The following is a 17790-nucleotide window of genomic DNA, read 5'->3' as shown; positions in this document are numbered from 1 at the left end:
AAGGGGCGGGATAATGATAATTGGAGGACTTTGCGAGAGTAAAATGGTTTGATTATTTGATTTTGTATTGTGGTTGTTATCTATGTTTTTGGTTGGTATTATGTTTATATGGTTGTTTTTGTTGGTTGGTTGTTATTATGGTTATTAATAATACGATCTATAGTTGAAATCAGAGCCTAAATAAAAAGAAAAAGCAAGTGATTAGGTTTATGAGCAATCTAATTACTTATTCGTTTAAAACGCTATATAAAATAAAGTTTATTATTAATTTGCTGGACAGAGCGGTGAACATTATTATGCATAAGACAAAGATAACGATCCTGATCAGTTTAGAAATCTGTGTACGCTGTAAGGTTTTTACTTCTTAAACTTTTAAAATACACGTTTTGAATAGAAAGAAATCCTCTTCCTGGTACAGTATGTATAGCAAACCAGCACGTCTTTTTTCTCCAATCAGAGGGGTGTCAGATGGTGTCAGCCAATCACCGTTCTGCGTTGGGTAGCAACGGGTGACTGTTCTCAGGCGGAAGATGTAAACAGCTTAATGTTCGTGTTTTAAATATTTTTTTTAAATTCAATTAAACGGGCACAGTTAAGACATTAAATATACATATACATACTGTATACAGTACAGTTTGCATACGGTAATATGTTTATGTTACGCGATTAAAAAATAAATAAATAAAAATGAAAAGTCCAGCACCAGCTGGATTTGAACACACAACCTGCTAGTTGGTAGTCACGCACCTAGACCAGTAGGCTACAAGACAGCTCGCATGAACAGGCAGGCGAAACAGCCCTACACAACCCTGCCGCAGAACACGGATATAATCATACCGTTATTAAATTTTTGAGATACGCGATTCCATATTATATTCCCTTTTAATCAAATTCTAAAAGTATGCTTGTTGACTCCGGTATCACGTTAGTTAAGACTTCGAAGCTTACAATGTTTAGGGAGAAATGGAATACTGGTGTGTATTTTTTTTAAAGTACCGAGACCAGCTATATACTGTATGTTTACGTTCCAAAATTAATATCGTTTATGGCCTTCACACGCGTTACAATATGCTCCTATTCTTTTTAAGCTCAGCTACTAAGATTTCCCTTCAGTGGTAAAATTCAATATCTACAATGGGCACAGTAAAGACGTTTACAGTAAGTCTTTCTAAGACAGACCAACGGATCACGAGTGCCCCTGTCGGTCAACCAATCACGCACCGCGGTACCCCGTGTCATCTTACCTGCGGTATGTGTCTGTACCGCACACTTTGAATGGCTGCATCTGTATGTAGCTTGCTTGCATGATGCCGGGAACAGCATAGCTGCTCGTTGCCATATGGTCTAGCAGTTAGGGTTCCTGGTTTTCACCCAGGCGGCCCGGGTTTGACTCGGTTTTGCCTCCTGCTTTCCAAAAGATCAGCACCGTGTACGAAAGAGCCGCATTAAAACTACTCGAACGTGCAAAATGTGCGAGAAGAGGGGGCGCTTGTTTCCAACCGAAACTTCTCGCGTGTGAGACGAGCTGATCATCGCTGTGGGAGGGTTACTCTGGTAGACAGGGCTGACCTTCGGCAATAGGATTTATAGTCTCCAAGATGATATTTGCACTTTCTGGAGAGGCGATTTTCTCCACTTCAGTAGCCCGATTTCGTCGATTGCGTGGAGAGGGCTGTAGAATGTGGCGCCGCCTTTCCTGCTCCGTCCATGACAGGCGTGCTGGTCTCTGGAGAGAGAGCACGGTCCATCAGCGCACTCCAATAAAGGCACTGGAAGCAGCTGAATCGCATTGGCAAAGCTCAACGCTGGGCACATCTTACCACCGTTTCCGTAGTGTAGTGGTTATCACGTTCGCCTCACACGCGAAAGGTCCCCGGTTCGAAACCGGGCGGAAACAGACACCTTTTGTCACCAGGCACAAAAGGGGATTGGGGATTCGCCTAGCGCTGTGTGGCGGGATCTGCACAGTGCATGTCACAGCGCATCCTGCTTTCACTTCAATGCGCGTCCTGATGTACCCCAGTCTCCCGCGTGACAGGTGGGGACAGGTGACAGGTCCTATACTAACGAGGAAGACATCGCTCTCTCCGACCCCCGGCATCGTGTCCCGACCCAGCGTGCTGGAAGCCGACGCGTGCTGTGATCCCTTTACAGAGCAGAAATGACAACCGAGGAGCCGAGAGATCATTTCAGCATTTCGCGTCTGAACGGAAAACACAAACGACCAACTCGGAATGACTTGCCTTTGACGCTTTTCAAAGCGTTCTTTGTGCACGACGACTGCGCCGCCTAGCAGATACAAATGGGTTGTACAACTTTGAACTAGCAAATGGAAGAGGGCTAAGCCCCCTCTCTTTTAGCCCAGGTTCGATCTGTCTCCCAGAATCACCAGGGCGCACACACACACACCCGTGCCGTTGAAGTGCTCTGCTTCATTTCTAAGGGCAACTCAACATTCACTCCTACCCCGAGTGCAGAAAAGACAGCATCCACAGCAACAACAGCTCAGGTCTCTGCACAGGAGCTAAGCTGCCCTCATCTCCTCTGCTCTGCAGCTCCTGCGGAGTGGAGTCCTGCCTGGAGCCGTGTTTGCAGGCGGCGGCTCCCCGCGCCCTGTCTGTGCGTCGTGTCCAAGAGCTCCTGGGAGGAAGAGAGAGCCCTCCCACTCGGGGGCTTTTCCACGGTCTGTGTGAGGAGGGGCGGGTGTGTCCAGTAGCTTATCGAGCGGAAGCCTGGGGCGGCGGAGAGCTGTGATCGTGCAGACCTTGAGGTGTCACCTCTTTGTCTGCTTTCCCGCCCCCCCTCCGCCCAAGCTCTGCTCCAAAGTAGCCCGGCAACCCCTCACACCTGCACGTGTCACAACCTAAGGTGCGGTCATGAGACACCCATGGGGTGTCGTTCTGTTCTTGCTAATTGTTTCCTGCCCGTCGCAGGCAGGAGTCCATGCGAGGAAGATGCGCTGGACAGAGCTCTGAGGGCGCAGCTGGGTGGCTTTCCTTCTGAGTGACGTTCCTGCAACACTCTCCCGCTACTCTTGGTGCGCTCATGCCACAACACAGGAAGGCTGGAGCAGGTGGCTGTGGGTTTTGTGCACAGCCGAAATAGCTCAGTTGGGAGAGCGTTAGACTGAAGATCTAAAGGTCCCTGGTTCAATCCCGGGTTTCGGCATTTTGTTTCATCGCGCCCTTTGTTCCTCTCTCCAGCGCCCCCTGCCTAAAGTGACGCGTCCCTTTCTCAGCCCGAAACGCAAGCGAGACACCAGCAGCGATCCCTGCAGGTTTCCGTAGTGAAGCGGCTATCACGTTCGCTTATCATGCGAAAGGTCCCCGGTTCGAGACCGGGCGGAAACAGCCTCGTTTTGCACACTCCTGTACTTCACAGAGGTCTTGAGCGACCGGTCATTTGTTCCCAATGTATTTCCGGTGCCTTCGTGCACTCTTGTACCAAACGCACGTTCCTTCTGTACGCGGAGCCGATCATTTGCAATTGGGCTGTGCCGACAGACCAGGACGAGCTCTGTCGGCTCAAAAGCAGCGCAGGACCTGCAAGAACAACAGAAAGATTAGCATCCAGCGGGGGCCTCTTAGTGAGCCCAAGAGCTCATCAAGAATCGGCTCCAGCAACAGGGCTGGGCGCATTGTTCCATTCTCCGACCACTCTTGGTGTAAACAAGTCCCTCTTGGTCTCTGCTTGAATTGCACTTTCCTGCGTTTGCTTTGGTGTAAATGGCTTCCCCTGCATGGGCGAATGTGAAGAAGATGCTTAGTAAGTAATTGAAGAAAACCGAGAAGAGGTCGGAGTGGCCTCTGTCGTTCATCAACGATCCAGTCAGGCAGTACTCTTCTGTAAAGCGCCGTTCGTTCACATCGATTGACTTTTTTTTGCCTTCATTCGTGCAAGTAGTAAAAGCAGACGCCCCTTTAGGGAGCCTGTCAGCACCCGTTGTTTTCCCCTTCTGTAAGCTCTCCATAGCCTCTCAGCTCTTCTACTGTCAAATCCCCCTCAAGTACTTCCCTATCTTCTACACTCAAAACGTTTTCTAGCTTTGAGGTAAAAAAATGAATTTCTTCATCCTTTACCTCTGTAGAGCTTCTCTGTCCTGTCCCTAGTTTCTGGTCTGCTGTCCTTCCTGTCCCTCTCTTTCCCTCGGGCTATATATTTCCGGGTCTTGCACTCTGTCCTCGCTCAGCATTGACGTTCGGATGTCCTGAGACCCGCCTAGCACCAGGGCGCCCCACGTCCGCTCCCTGAGGGCATAGGTTTCTATACGGCATTCCTGAACTCTTTGCACTAATGAGCCCGGGCCTTTTTCCCGTCTCGCCGCTACGCATATGGGTCTTTTTCCGCACTCCTGCTCCCCACGGTTAGTCCCTTTGGACGTCCGTGACAAGAAGGCCTCGATGCAGGAGAGGATAGCACTCAGCTCTGTACTCTCTCTTCCCTCCTCATCAACTACACTTTCCATGACAGACTTGGAGCCTACCACTTTCCTGAAAAAGAAGCGAGTACACTTCTCATTTTCTTCCAAGAACTGACCTCTGCTTCTTAACAGCACTCCTCGACTGCTTTCTTCGACTATGCTCCGGATGTCCTTTTTTAAAAGGGTGATATCCTCAAGCACATTGAAGCCACTGTGCAGCATCGTGTAGAGACGCTGCAGCTGCCTCTGTTTCCTGGCTAGCACTCCTCTCCGTCTGGCAGCAGCCTTCCTTCCCTCAGCCATGAAAAAGGCCTTTGTCCTCACCTTCACCTCCTCCCACCACTCCCCTACTGACCCGTACAGACACTGCAAGGACAGCCACTGTGATAGTTTCTCCTTGTAGCGGGATACTAGAGCTCTCTCCTCTCCCCTCCCCCTTTCTCTTGCTCCACCTCCTTGGCCTCTTGGCTGGGAGTAGGTACTCTTGGCCTGCCCGCGGTGCTTGCTTTCTTCCTCGAGACTCGGAAGCGCTATCCGCTCCCTCTCTCTCTCTTTCTGCCTCCTTGGCCTCTTGGCTGGGAGTAGGTACTCGTGGCCTGCCCGCGGTGCTTACTTTCTTCCTCGAGACTCGGAAGCACTCTCTCTCTCTCCTCCTGCGCCTGCACCTAGCTGGGCTTTGCCCACAAGGACAAAGTCCAGGGCTCCCTCGCTGCTCCTTTAGCAGCTAAACCCTCCTCTCCACAGGACCTTGCTCTCTCTCTTTCTCTCCTTTTTTCTTTTTTCTCCTTTCCAGATGGCAGACAAGAAGACACTGATCCGGTTCCACTGGACCAAGAAAACAGAGACGATGCCAACTGCGAAATCCTTTTTCATTACCTTCCTGAGAGGGATCCTGCAGTTGGTGGCCGGAGATCTCTACTGCCTGCAAGACAACAAGGCAGAGAGATACATGGAGGCCTACATGGCCACGGTCACCTCATATAGGGGTGTAACCCCGGTGTCCTGGCCGAATTTCCAATTGGCCCTTACCAATCATGGCCTCCTAATAATCCCCTTCTATGAATTGGCTACATTACTCTGCTCTCCTCCCCACTGATAGCTGATGTGTGGTGAGCGTTCTGGCGCACTATGGCTGCCGTCGCATCATCCAGGTGGATGCTGCACATTGCTGGTGGTGGAGGGGAGTCCCCATTACCTGTAAAGCGCTTTGAGGGGAGTGTCCAGAAAAGCGCTATATAAGTGTAAGCAATTATTATTATTATTATTATATGAAAAGGCAACGAAAATGATCAGAGAAAAAGGTAAGCACCCCGGTTTCTCTGATTTCAGGCCGGAGCCTATGAGGAAGACAAACCAGAGGACCATCACAGTCCTCACATACAACCCCTACGTACCAATGGAACTGGTAACAGCGTTCCTAGGGAGGTATGTAACTGTGGTGGGCAAACCGATGGAGATCAGGGACAGTTGTGGCGTCTGGTACGGCAAACGCCAGTACCGAGTCCTCCTGAAAGAGGACCTAGAGGGCGTCGACGGTTTCCAGCACCCCCCGGCCCGCTTCAACATCGGAGCCGACAGGGGGTACCTTTACTACCCCAGGATGCCGGATTTCTGCAAGAAGTGCAGACAGTCCGGCCACAAGGAGAACACGTGTGACATCGTCAGATGTCACAACTGTAACAAAGAGGGGCACCTGGCAAAAACCTGCCGGGCAGCCAAAAAGTGCGACGGATGCGGTGCCGAGGGAAACCTCCTTCACCAATGCAATCAATCTCCGTTCCGCCGTTGTTATTTATTACATGGAGTGTTAATATGTGTGAGATGTTCCTTTTGAGATGTTTTTTTTGCAGAATAAAGTATATTTTGTAGAACAAAAAACATCTTATGACAAGGTTTACAATTTATCTGTTGAACTACATTCTCATAGGTGTGGTCACATTCCAGGTCATTTGTTTACGTTTTTGTTTCTGGAGCAACTGTTAGATGAAATGTGCTAATATGTAACCTAACTCCAGTGTGAATAACTAGAAGAGGGGAGCAGCTCCATTCCAGACCAAGGGAGCTTTGAGATTGGCTGGACCAGATCTCTCATTTGCATATCTGATTTGGAAATATAACACTAAACCCCCTTCTTGCATGGATTTAACTTGCACCCAAGAGTCCCCTACTGTGTATTGCTACTTATTTTTTATGATAAGTGGTGATTACCAGTTGACAGGTTTTATTTGTTGAATTATAAATGGTTTTGTATTATCATCCTGAATGGCCTGTCCTGCCTGTTTGGTAGGGTATTTGTTTTCATTTCATTTACCAAATTGAATTTTTGCTCTTTTAGTATTTGTCTAGAAGGCTTTCTGAAGTCAGGAAGCCCATTTATTTGGTGAAAAAAGATTCTGTATTAATATTAATATTTCTCATACAACATAAATAGGGTCTTCTATGAATAAAAAGATCTTGCACTTGGAAATCTTGAGCAGTTTTGATTCCTAATATTTGACCTTAGGTGTGGGAACGGGTCTTTTTTGCAATTTGATTTCCAATTGATCAGCACAGTATAGAAAATAGACCCATAAAGCAACCTCAGCAGTGACAAATGTCACTGGGTCACTTGGGTTTATACGTCGGGGTCCGGTAGTGAAGCTCCGCTCCTGTTTAGCCTCCGAAGCCGTACAGGGTGCGGCCCTGGCGCTTCAGCGCGTACACCACGTCCATGGCAGTGACGGTCTTCCTCTTGCCGTGCTTGGCGTGCTCTGTGTAGGTGACGTTCTCCAGGAACACCTTCAGCACCCCGCGGGTCTCCTCGTAGTTCAGCCTGGAGATCCGCTTCACTCCCTAATGGCGAGCCAGGCTGCGGATGGCGGGTTTGGTGATTCCCTGGATGTTGTCACGGAGAACCTTATGGTGACGCTTAGCGCCTCCTTTCCCGAGTCCCTTTCCTCCTTTGCCTCTTCCAGAAATCTTCTAGTTATCAGCTGTGAACACGACACACACTGCTCATCTTTGATGTATAATAGACATCTTTCTTTGATTTCTATTATACATCAAAGAAAGATTTTTATAGGTGTGGAAACTAGTAAATAAAGCTAATGATTTGTTTTAGAAATGTATTATTAAAATATACAATTATTCACACCTTAACAATATGTAGTTCAAATTATACATTATATACAATATTGTATTCAAATGTCTAATCATTATAAAAAACACAACTAGTAAACTTCAGTTACAAATTCTAGTAACATGGCAATATATATATATTAATGACAAACACAAACTATTTACATGAACACGCTAATATTTAACTCAAAACCACATTTCGATTCAAATAAAAATTTTTAAAATTTACAACTTCTTTATTTATTTGAAAATATTATTAATGTAGCACAAACGCTACTTTCTAATAAAGACAGAAAGAAACTGTTTGTTTTGTGTCTACTGGTGATCCTCCTCTCGATACTTATCAAATGTTTAATATGATCCCTCGAGAAAAAAAAGGAATCAATTTCCGCCTGGAATGATTGATGCCACATCAAACATTTTGTAATATCCCTGGAAGTTTATACAGTAAAATCCTGGTTCGTGGCTTAAATTCAAGGTAAATGAGACTAAGGAAACGAGTTGGAAACTTGATGTCGAAGTGGGATTTAAATCCCGTTTCACATTTTACTTCATTGGGCAGTATGTGCCAGAAAGCAATGCCACAGCATCTCTTCGATAGCTCAGTTGGTAGAGTGGAGGAGTGTAGTGGAGTCAACAGGGAATCCTTAGGTCGCTGGTTTGATTCCGGCTCGAAGGAAGGTGCTTTTCATGTAATTTAATCAAAGAGTTAAAAAAACGAATCTGTTTTATTCAGACATTGATCAAAAGCTCAATAATCGACTAAGCAAAGGCTCCTGTTCCGAATTCAGCCCACGTCTGATTGTCTTTTTTTTGCCAAGATCTGATCTTTGAATTAAGGGACTACACTGTCTGTTTTGTAATTCAAAAATACATACAAATGTCAAGTTTTTTGTAGATATAAAGGTGTTCTCTGTTTTCAAAGGATAGTTACTTAATTGGCATAATGATTTGGTATTGATTTTGTATCGTTGTATTATAAAGTTTGTGCTTTCTGTGTTTTTATCGTATTGTGAACTTATTTTTTAAACAAATGCTTACAAAGGCAAACACGGCACACATCTGTTTATACCAGCGGTGAAAAGTACAAGCTACTGTGCACTTCTGGGAGTATAACAGGTTCGATATAAAGTGGCAAAAATATAAAAGGGGAAAATACCCCAGACTGCGTGTAAAGCCCTCGTTGTGACTGTTTTAGATAAAAATGGCGTACTGTGCACGAAATTTTGCAGAAACACAATCTGATATTTTGATAACTATTATTTTAATAATTTTATAAGTATGAGGCCCCGGATCCAAATCTTCAGTTCTGATTTTTTTAAGTGATATCTTTCCTTCCTGTCGTGGAAGTCACACGATGTGAGCAATTGTTTTTTTTTACGTTACGATCCAAAGAGCCTCAGACGCACTGTAACCAAACCAGGATGGATTCTGCTGGGAGCCGGACTGAGCTCATTCTCACTCCCTGTGCTGAAAACAGAATTAGCTCTTCCCCGAACATCGTCTACAGCTGCTGGATTGTGCTCTGCATCTTACTGCTCCAGCAGTTACTTTGACGAAAGACAAATCACTTGTGCGCTTTTAACCTTCTCGCAGCTACGGGCGAGACTGACGCTCACGATATGAAGGCACCCGCTGGTATACCCTCTCTAACTTTCAGTCGCGATATAGCCCTGAAAAAAGCATTAGCTTTAACAGTTTTATATTAATCTATTTTGAATCAAAGTTTGATATTTTGTTTTATTTTTTATTGCATTTTACATAATAATAATAATCATTATTGCTTACACTTATATAGCGCTGTTCTGGATACTCCACTCAATGCGCTTTACTGGTAATGGGGACTCCCCGCCACCACCACCATTCTCCTGAATGATCACAGAGAGCCAAGACCTTGGTTTTACGTCTCAGCCGAAGGACGGCACCTGTTTACAGTTTAGCGTCCCCGTCATTGTACTGGGGTATCAGGACCCGCATGGACCGCAGGGTGAGCGCCCAGCGACAGAAACCAGACGTGTGTCGGGCTCGGCTGCGAGCAGGACAATGACGTCACGGGGACAAAGTAGAGGAAATCAAAACGGTTCTATAAAAGACCTGTGTCAGCTGTTGGTTTGCAGTCTGGACTCTAAATCCTCCGATCCGATTTTAAATCTCTCTAATACCTGAGCTGCGGCTTCTTCCGAGTATTTATTCGTATACTTATTATGTGTAAGTGTATAGATGAAACCTTTCATAGTGTAACGCTCAGGCCGACAGGCACTGTGTAAGAGCCGGTGTACCTGAGCAGGTGACGTCACTGCCCTTCCCTGTGATAGCAGGACCACAGCCCGTGGGTTGTGGGGAGACCTCTCTTTAGCGCACCGGGCTGGGTCGCTGCAGAGAGACATGGGACTCCCGGGTTCGAGCCCCCGACGATTGGGGGCCGACCTAATGCGGCGACGGCGCCCGCCTGAGCCCTTGTTGCGTTACAATATATTGTTCAGTTTAAATCAAAATGCTTTACTAATACAAGAGAGAAGTATAGTATGAAGGATGTGACAAATGTATGATGCGGGATTTTAGCGCAACACACAAGCCCTTTGTCTTTTTTAGTGATTTTTAAACAGACGTAGAAAACGCGTTTTTTTTAACACTATAATAGCAGGGTCAGTGGCGTAATGAATAACGCGTTAGGCCTCGTGTCAGAAAATTATAGGTTCGACTGCCATCTGGCTTGCTGAGTTTATACCACTTACATTCTTTTATATAAATGAACTGCACCTGAAAGCTATAGAAAACACTTTGGGTAAGTTGTCTGCAGCCTCCTGCGTCGACAACTTACCCAAAACACTGTACTGTCTGGAGATCAGCTCCAGCTCTGAACTCAATTGCAATTAAAAACCATGCGTAACAAAACTGGAGAACAGCTGAACTTGTGCTCAGTTCGGTGATGAGGGTTCAGAACTGTCGTTGTTGTAATTAGCACGAACTGCACAGGCTCTGAATCAGACCATGTCAATTAGTCTGATCAGTGTAGGACACGTTAATGTAGAATTATTAATAGGTTTATTAGTTAGTTAGTTCAGGTTTACCCACCTGAACTAATGTAGAATTATTACTTGGTCTGTCTCTTGTTTGTATATAAATGAATGTCTCTGACAACTTAATGTTAGTTTTACGATGTAGGTCAGGCGTTGACATATGCACGAGTATACGAAATGTCTCACTCCTGGTTCAACTCATGTTCTATAGGAGATTGGCGATTCCTCCTGTTTCTCATACAACCATATCAGAACAGAAGCCCGTGTCACCCAGCTGTGATTCAAGATTGACTCGCATCTTTATCCCTTTTTTGTTCATGATCATTATTTTCTTTAGTTATGATCAATATTGAACTTTTTTTAAATGAAATGACAATAATCAAACATGCAGGCAGATTTTTGAAAAGTATTCGGAATTGACAGGGTGCCCCTTTGGAACAGTCGTCAGAAAATGTGAGAAAATGAAAGTTATGTAAGCTCTCACACAAAGCATTGAAGATTGGAATCTGAGTGTAAAAAAGCTACCTGTCTCCCAATGATAGGCAGGGATACACACCATGACTCGAATAGACTCAGCGAACTTTAACACCTATGATATTACGAGTGCTTTGCACGTGTCGAATTTCAAGAAGGAACTACTACAACAGTTTGGACATAATTCAATACCACCGGCAAAGTCCAATGCCGGCAACTTCTGAGAAAATAATGTCCACTCATGGAATTTGGTCTTTGAATGGCTGGCGGGAAAATTCATTTATACTCTTTTTGCACCCTCAGCTGAAACATGTTAAAATAACGCAGATTTGTTGGAGAACCTGACAAGAATTATTGGGTTAGTACTGTATGTATTCTTGTATATTTACTTTAATTTTAATATAAATGTAAACATGCATGCTGTATAAGCTATTGTAATTTTAAAATATGTTAGCTGAGGATGCGAGGGGGGCTATTATACCTTGTGAAACACGCAAGGAACCGTAAAAAAGGCTGATATTTGAATAAAATTGGCGATCACAAGAAAACCACAATTTATGTGGTATTATCATCAATATCCTTCAAAATCGACGTTCAAATGAAGGATTTGAAGAAACTATGAAAAAAGCAATAGTAGCAGCAGAGGATTTTGATTTTTGCTCTTCAAGTCAGTAGATCGACGTAGAGTTGCGCCCCTACGAACAGCACAAAGGATGAAACCCACCTCCTTCGTTATTGCTATGTTTGTGCCGGTGAAAGTAGCGTTTGTGCTATTGAAAGCATCTCGGAAGATGAAGGTGCAGTCACCTCCACATGTCATGATATCATTAGATCCGACGACAAGAGCTGAAGCCCCCGGCATTTTCCAAGCCAGGAATGTGAGGAAGATAGGCAGGGAGGAAGGTAGCGTGGCCGAGCGGTCTAAGGCGCTGGATTTAGGCTCCAGTCTCTCTGGGGGCGTGGGTTCGAATCCCACCGCTGCCAAATGTTAGTGTTTTAAGACCTGCAATACGATCAGTAAAAGCGCTTTTTGTTAGGCTGCGGGAGGTGTTTAGAGATAGACTTTCTAAAAGACAGGCTTAACATCAAGGCAGAAAAAATATTTTGTTTTCTCAACAGAAATTCTCTTTGGCACGTTCAGCTTTATGTAGGGAACAACATCTGCCGAGATCACTTTTGAGGCAGTGCACATGATAGTGTACCGGCAAGTAATTTTAATATTGGCTATGGTGGTGAGCTGATTTTGTCTGTGAAACTTTTAATTCTTCACGCCGAATCGTTGGCAGGGGTAAAGCTTATTAAATCTTTGAACATAGCGCTCCATTAGAAGTACTTTGTTCGTGATCAAAAGAGATCAGAGGATTAACTTCATGAATTCACATAGCATACCTTACAGGAAAGATTTAAAAGGGGAATTGATTGTGCTTCCTGATGTTGTTCCTGTGGTTTCTTTGGATACAGAGGTGAATGTTCTTTGACGTTCTGCTAGAGTATCCACTGGGTGAGCTTTATCAATTAGCTCGGATAGGTCATCAGTGCTCCGCCTCCGGAAAATAATCAGCACTGTCGTTTTTTCCTGTGCTGTCTTTTAAAACATATAAGATCACGAGTTTACAGATTTCTCCAAATAACAACTATACATTTTAACCCAGCGGTTAGCATTCCTTCAATCCAATAGTTTTACTCCTGGTAAAAAGCAGCGAAATATATAGAGAGATGATATTCAAATTTTTCAACATTCTTATTGGATTACCTGTATGGATATTTCGCTCAGAATTCCTAATATGATTTTGAGTTCAGTTTTGCTTTACTACTTTCAGAGTCTTTTATTGACCTTGCTGAAGCAGAGAAGTGACATAATCACAAATGCGACCTACCTGTGCTGCTGTTTTTGGTTAATAATGATTAAAAAAAAACAGCTCCTTGCATTAAGAGCAAGAGCAACCAACACACTCGCTGGTTGTGTTTGGTATTTTCCGGGGTGCTCTTCCTCAGCTGCAAAGTTATTTGGTGAGCAAAGACCTCTGAGAAGTAGTCTGAATCCGTCAACAACACAGGAATTCTAAGATCGCACTGCTGTCTTGTGTACAGAGATCTGCTTTTTCCTTATAGAGTTTTTTGGTATTTAAGAACACGTATCCTACCTTGAATGCTAGTTTCAAAAGATATGTTACCGGATCACAGATTTTCTTGAAAAGATTTGGGGATGCACTTACCGGGATTCAAACCCGGCTCAATAATTTAGAAGGCACCTATACCACCAACGCACTTCTGAGAAACACCGACACATTTCCGCAATCCTCCCTCTCACCTACAAAGTTATGAAGAGACAGACGTCCAATGAAAACTAATTTGATTCACTCAAGGCTCCGTTCTTTTATTGTGATGTCATTTTAATTAATGTTAGCTGTGATAAGGTGTTGTTTCTGTCTCTTAAAGTTTAAGTCTGCTCCTTTCTTCCTGGTTTAGAAATAACATGTTTCATGATTGTTTACAAACACCACTATCAATTATTTGTCCTGCTCTAACGCCTGTGTGCGTTGACAAGGCATCTCCAAAGGACATATTAAATAACATGATCCTTCCTGTTACCATTCCTTCTACAATATTTGCAGACAGGACTTCATCACTCGAGTTGTACAAAACAAGTCGGTCCATGAAAATCATCTGTACTGCTGTTGTTCTATGCGTAGTTTAATCAAGGTAGTCGAGTGAGGAGGTAAAAAAGCACTCCCCGTCGATAAATCAATCATCGTCGCCCGTGTGACTGGATATAAAAATAACGGATTCATTTTAACCAATCTCTGGAAGCTTCGATGCGGTTATTTTTCCTTCCTTATTTCTTCATTCCTATGAATTTACTCTGTAGTAGAGGAAACACAAAAGTGGGAAACTGCAGGCATCCTTCGTTAGTGGTGGATTGTGTTCAGAGAGCATCAGCACATCTCAGTTCCGTTAATAAGTCTGTCGGGGATATACCTCAGTGGTAGAGCGCATGCTTCGCATGTATGAGGTCCTAGCATCTCCAGGTGCTTTATATTACTGTGCTCACATTGCACTCTTCTGTTGAATGTGAACTCTTTGCTCATGTTCATAGAGAGCCAAGTTCACACAATTAAACTCAGGCAAACTCGAAGTGCTACGGTGTTGCTCTGCTGTTTCAAATGTACTTCTAAGGCATTTAGTTCTGTTAACTACCAAATGATTTGAACTAATTTTATGTCATATTCAGGAAATCCAGAGGTCTTCAGACGTGTCGTGGCTGTTGAAGAAGACACCTTTTGAATCTCACCCGGGATTTCTTGAGAGATCATTCAGTGAGCAAGTCCTCCCTCTGGACTCCGCACTGAGCTGAAAACTGCGCGAATTCCATTGTACAACCGAGAAAAAAACTGATGGACCAAACAACGACATTTGATGATTGCAAGAAATTCAAGAAACACAACAGTCCGAACACAATTAATTTAAAAGACAAAGCAAAGGATACGACCTGTAAACTCTCTTCGTGTCTTACAGTTTATGATATAAAAAAAAATTACTTTCATAATAATTTCTTGCTGCTGATAGACTATTTATTGAATTTTAACAAATTCACAATTACAAACATTTTGGGTTAAACAGTTACTGACATACTTTAACGAAGAGAAACGTTAGTGCCTTTCGGTGTGTGAGCCAATTTCTCAAAACAATATTTGTTAGTCTCTCTGGAGGCTGCGCAAGGTGTTTAGAGATAGAATTTCTAAAAGGCAGGCTCCCTGAGCTTAACATCAAGGCATAAAAAAATGTTTTTTCTCTACAGAAATGCTCTTTAAATTTCAGCATAGTTACAACTCCCTTTATAAAGGGTGTGCAGACATACAACCAAGGCATTGAAAGTTTTTTTTAATTGTTGTTCCAAAAAATGTTCCATTTGTTTTCGTTCTTAATGTTGTTGATTAAAAGATATTATTAAATGGGAAAAAATCTGAATGTGAAAAAAGGTCAAAATGCTATTGAAAAAATCATTGATGTGAGGAAAGATGAATTGTGGGAGCCCCTTACCTCCCCATGTCATGCTGTATTTCTCACTCATTCTACTGGGAGTGGTGCCGTCGCTTCTGGATAAAGTCTGTCAGTTGACCTTCCAGACGGGTCAGGTACTGTATGACTGCGCGTCGGCACAAGAAGAGACATGTGACTTGCGAGGATCACGACAGTGTCATTCACCATCTAGAGCCCGGGTAGCTCAGTTGGTAGAGCATCAGACTTTTAATCTGAGGGTCCAGGGTTCAAGTCCCTGTTCGGGCGTTTGTGTTTTCCTTAAGTGTATTGTGAATTTAATTATAAATCGTATTTTATCTTCCACTCTTCTAGCTGTACTGTCGATATTTCAAAAGTTAATCACTTGTATTTTCTTTAGTGTTTCCTTTCACGAACCGAAAATGTTCAAGACTATCTTGTCACCACACTCCATGTAGATAATCACAGGAAAAGAAAAGGAAACGCAGTGAGGAGCTCACACAGTGAGTACTCTTGAATACAACAAGAGGAAAGGCACACTGTGGAACATCACGTCCAAGTTTACAGTGACGGCTTCTATTTCCACTGATGAATGAGACAGATTCATGAGGAGATCCTCAGCACAATTAAGCGAACACATCACTATTTCGGTCTGATGTAGAGGCTCCATGTGTGTCAGCAGTACTATAAATTTTAAGTCTTATACACTTTCAGGGGCTGCATCTGAAGGGCTTCATCTAAGAAGACTGTTTTACTTTACCACACGGTTACATTCACCCACCCAATTTATTCTCAGAATACCCAATGGGTCAATAACCCTGTTTTCCCCTGGGAACCACCAGTGTACAGTCCCATTCCATTCAAAAATATAACAAATATATTAAATTAATATATTCAATGAACAATTATATTCAATGAACTGTGTAATAGATAGCTGGAACTGTTTTTAGGGATGGCTGAGTGGTTAAGGTGTTGGACTTAAGCTCAATAAGCAAATGTCTATGTGGATTCAATCCCTGCTCCTGTAATTTGCTTTTGAAGTGACAGAACACTTTGAAGATTTACACTCTATTAAAATATGTATTTACTAAATTTCAGTTCTCCTCACACCCTGGGATAACTGAACTCTCACTATCACATACTTAAAGCTTTACATGCATTAGCTGTGATACAGCTCCTAATAAAGACAGAATGAAACTGTATCAATAATAAATGACATGTTTTAAACAAACGTGTATTGATAAACTTCATTATTAATAAAAGTGGTGTGACGGGAAAGCAAATTAAATATTACAATGATATTCCAAGCAACTGATGTGAGCCGGAACCAAATGTCAAACACTGTGAGCTTTGTAAATTGTTTAAAAATTGTAAGTGAAGTTGAGATAATTAACAATTTGTTGAATCCTGCAGTTACAGATTAAAATGTGAGAAGAATGTCTCTGGGTTTATCTCTGTCCGAGTGCCTGATGTGAATATGCTGAACGCAGTGTCTTTGATTTATGTACTCAAACAACCAAAGAATCCCATTCTTGTCATCCTATGGTTTGTCAAACGTGATTTTTTCAAAGTGGGTGCGATTTCGTTTAGTCTTTCGCTCTTGTACTAGAGCAGTAATGTTTCTAGACTTTGTTTTTAAAAAAGTTGTTCCAGAAATGAACACTTCCATTAAAGTTAAGGCAGACACCTGTTGCTGTCCACAATGACCAACTCTGCATGGCAAGAGAGGAAGAAAAGCACTGTGGTGATTTGAACCCAGAAGCTTATTTACTAGACATGCACATTAACCAGCTAAGCCACAGCACCAACGGAGCACTCTCCTTTTACAGCCTCTTAGACAGACCGCTCTGAGATACCTGTGTTCTGTGTGCGCTGAGCCTGCTCGCTGAGCAAGTGATGAGAAATGGCTTTTATCTGGTAATTTCAAGTCCAAGGAGCTCAATATGCTTTTTATGTTTGACATCTTCAAGGAAAATGGTGAAATTGCAGGTGGAAGAGGAAAATGATCCTTGAGTAGAGGAAAGACGACCATCTTGAGCACTAACTCATGTCAGGAGGCTAACTTCTGGGATGAGGTGGTGGAGTGGTAAGGCGATGGACTACTAATCTATTGTGCTCTGTGGGTGTGAATCCCATCCTTGTGAAGTTCAGCAGTTGACAGATGTGCCTTTTTAAACTGGGTGTGCTTTCGTTTCATCTTTCGCTCCTGTACTACAGTAGTAATATTTCTAGATGTGCATGAACATGGTATAGTAGGCTGACTGTAGGAACACGTGGCCCACAAGCAGTGACAGTATCAGAAGTGTCTGCAGTATGTTGGTTTGTGAGCAGTGATAAAATAAAATGCAGAGGAAGCAGGTGTGCCTGCATTAATAAAGCTCCATTGAGCGGAAAAAGTAACAGAAGAACCGACCTAAATCCAACAGAAAGTTTCTGCAGCTGAAATCACAGGCAAAACTGCCACAGGCTTGAACTCACAACTTCAGCATGACTCCACTATGTACTGAGTACTGACCAACTGCGCCACTGGAGCCACACAATGTGTTTGTTACATATTTTAGATGTATTTATTGGAAGGTTGCAGAAATCGAAAATCACTGATTTCATTATCTGCATGTTTAATATCTAGGAGAGAGAACTCCTTCAGGTTCTACAGCTCTTAAGTGCACTTTAAGAAGTCTTTGCTTTTGTGAGATGGATCTCCAAGGTGCATCTTTTTCTTATTACTAAAGATACCTCTACATTGTAAACTATTTGAAG

At 43.4% G+C, this 17790-nt stretch overlaps 6 non-coding genes across 6 annotated transcripts; all 6 read left to right on the top strand.

Annotated features, from left to right (window-relative positions):
• Positions 1-1824: 1824 nt before the first annotated feature.
• Positions 1825-1897, top strand: trnav-cac (transfer RNA valine (anticodon CAC)). The gene has a single exon. It is a non-coding gene; the product is annotated as a tRNA-Val (tRNA).
• Positions 1898-3095: 1198 nt separating this feature from the next.
• On the top strand, positions 3096-3168 carry trnaf-gaa (transfer RNA phenylalanine (anticodon GAA)). Its single transcript has one exon. It is a non-coding gene; the product is annotated as a tRNA-Phe (tRNA).
• Positions 3169-3277: 109 nt separating this feature from the next.
• On the top strand, positions 3278-3350 carry trnad-auc (transfer RNA aspartic acid (anticodon AUC)). Its single transcript has one exon. It is a non-coding gene; the product is annotated as a tRNA-Asp (tRNA).
• A 3387-nt stretch (positions 3351-6737) lies between these two features.
• Positions 6738-6793, top strand: LOC148663755 (U7 small nuclear RNA). Its single transcript, XR_015938941.1, has one exon. It is a non-coding gene; the product is annotated as a U7 small nuclear RNA (small nuclear RNA).
• Positions 6794-11933: 5140 nt separating this feature from the next.
• Positions 11934-12015, top strand: trnal-uag (transfer RNA leucine (anticodon UAG)). Its single transcript has one exon. It is a non-coding gene; the product is annotated as a tRNA-Leu (tRNA).
• A 3230-nt stretch (positions 12016-15245) lies between these two features.
• On the top strand, positions 15246-15318 carry trnak-uuu (transfer RNA lysine (anticodon UUU)). The gene has a single exon. It is a non-coding gene; the product is annotated as a tRNA-Lys (tRNA).
• Positions 15319-17790: the final 2472 nt, after the last annotated feature.

Source organism: Lepisosteus platostomus, chromosome 5 (genome assembly GCF_059453375.1).
Source record: "Lepisosteus platostomus isolate fLepPlt1 chromosome 5, fLepPlt1.hap1, whole genome shotgun sequence".
Classification (NCBI taxonomy): Eukaryota; Metazoa; Chordata; class Actinopteri; order Semionotiformes; family Lepisosteidae; genus Lepisosteus; species Lepisosteus platostomus.
The sequence above is the reverse complement of the archived record's forward strand: the minus strand, read 5'-3'. Positions and strand labels throughout refer to the sequence as shown.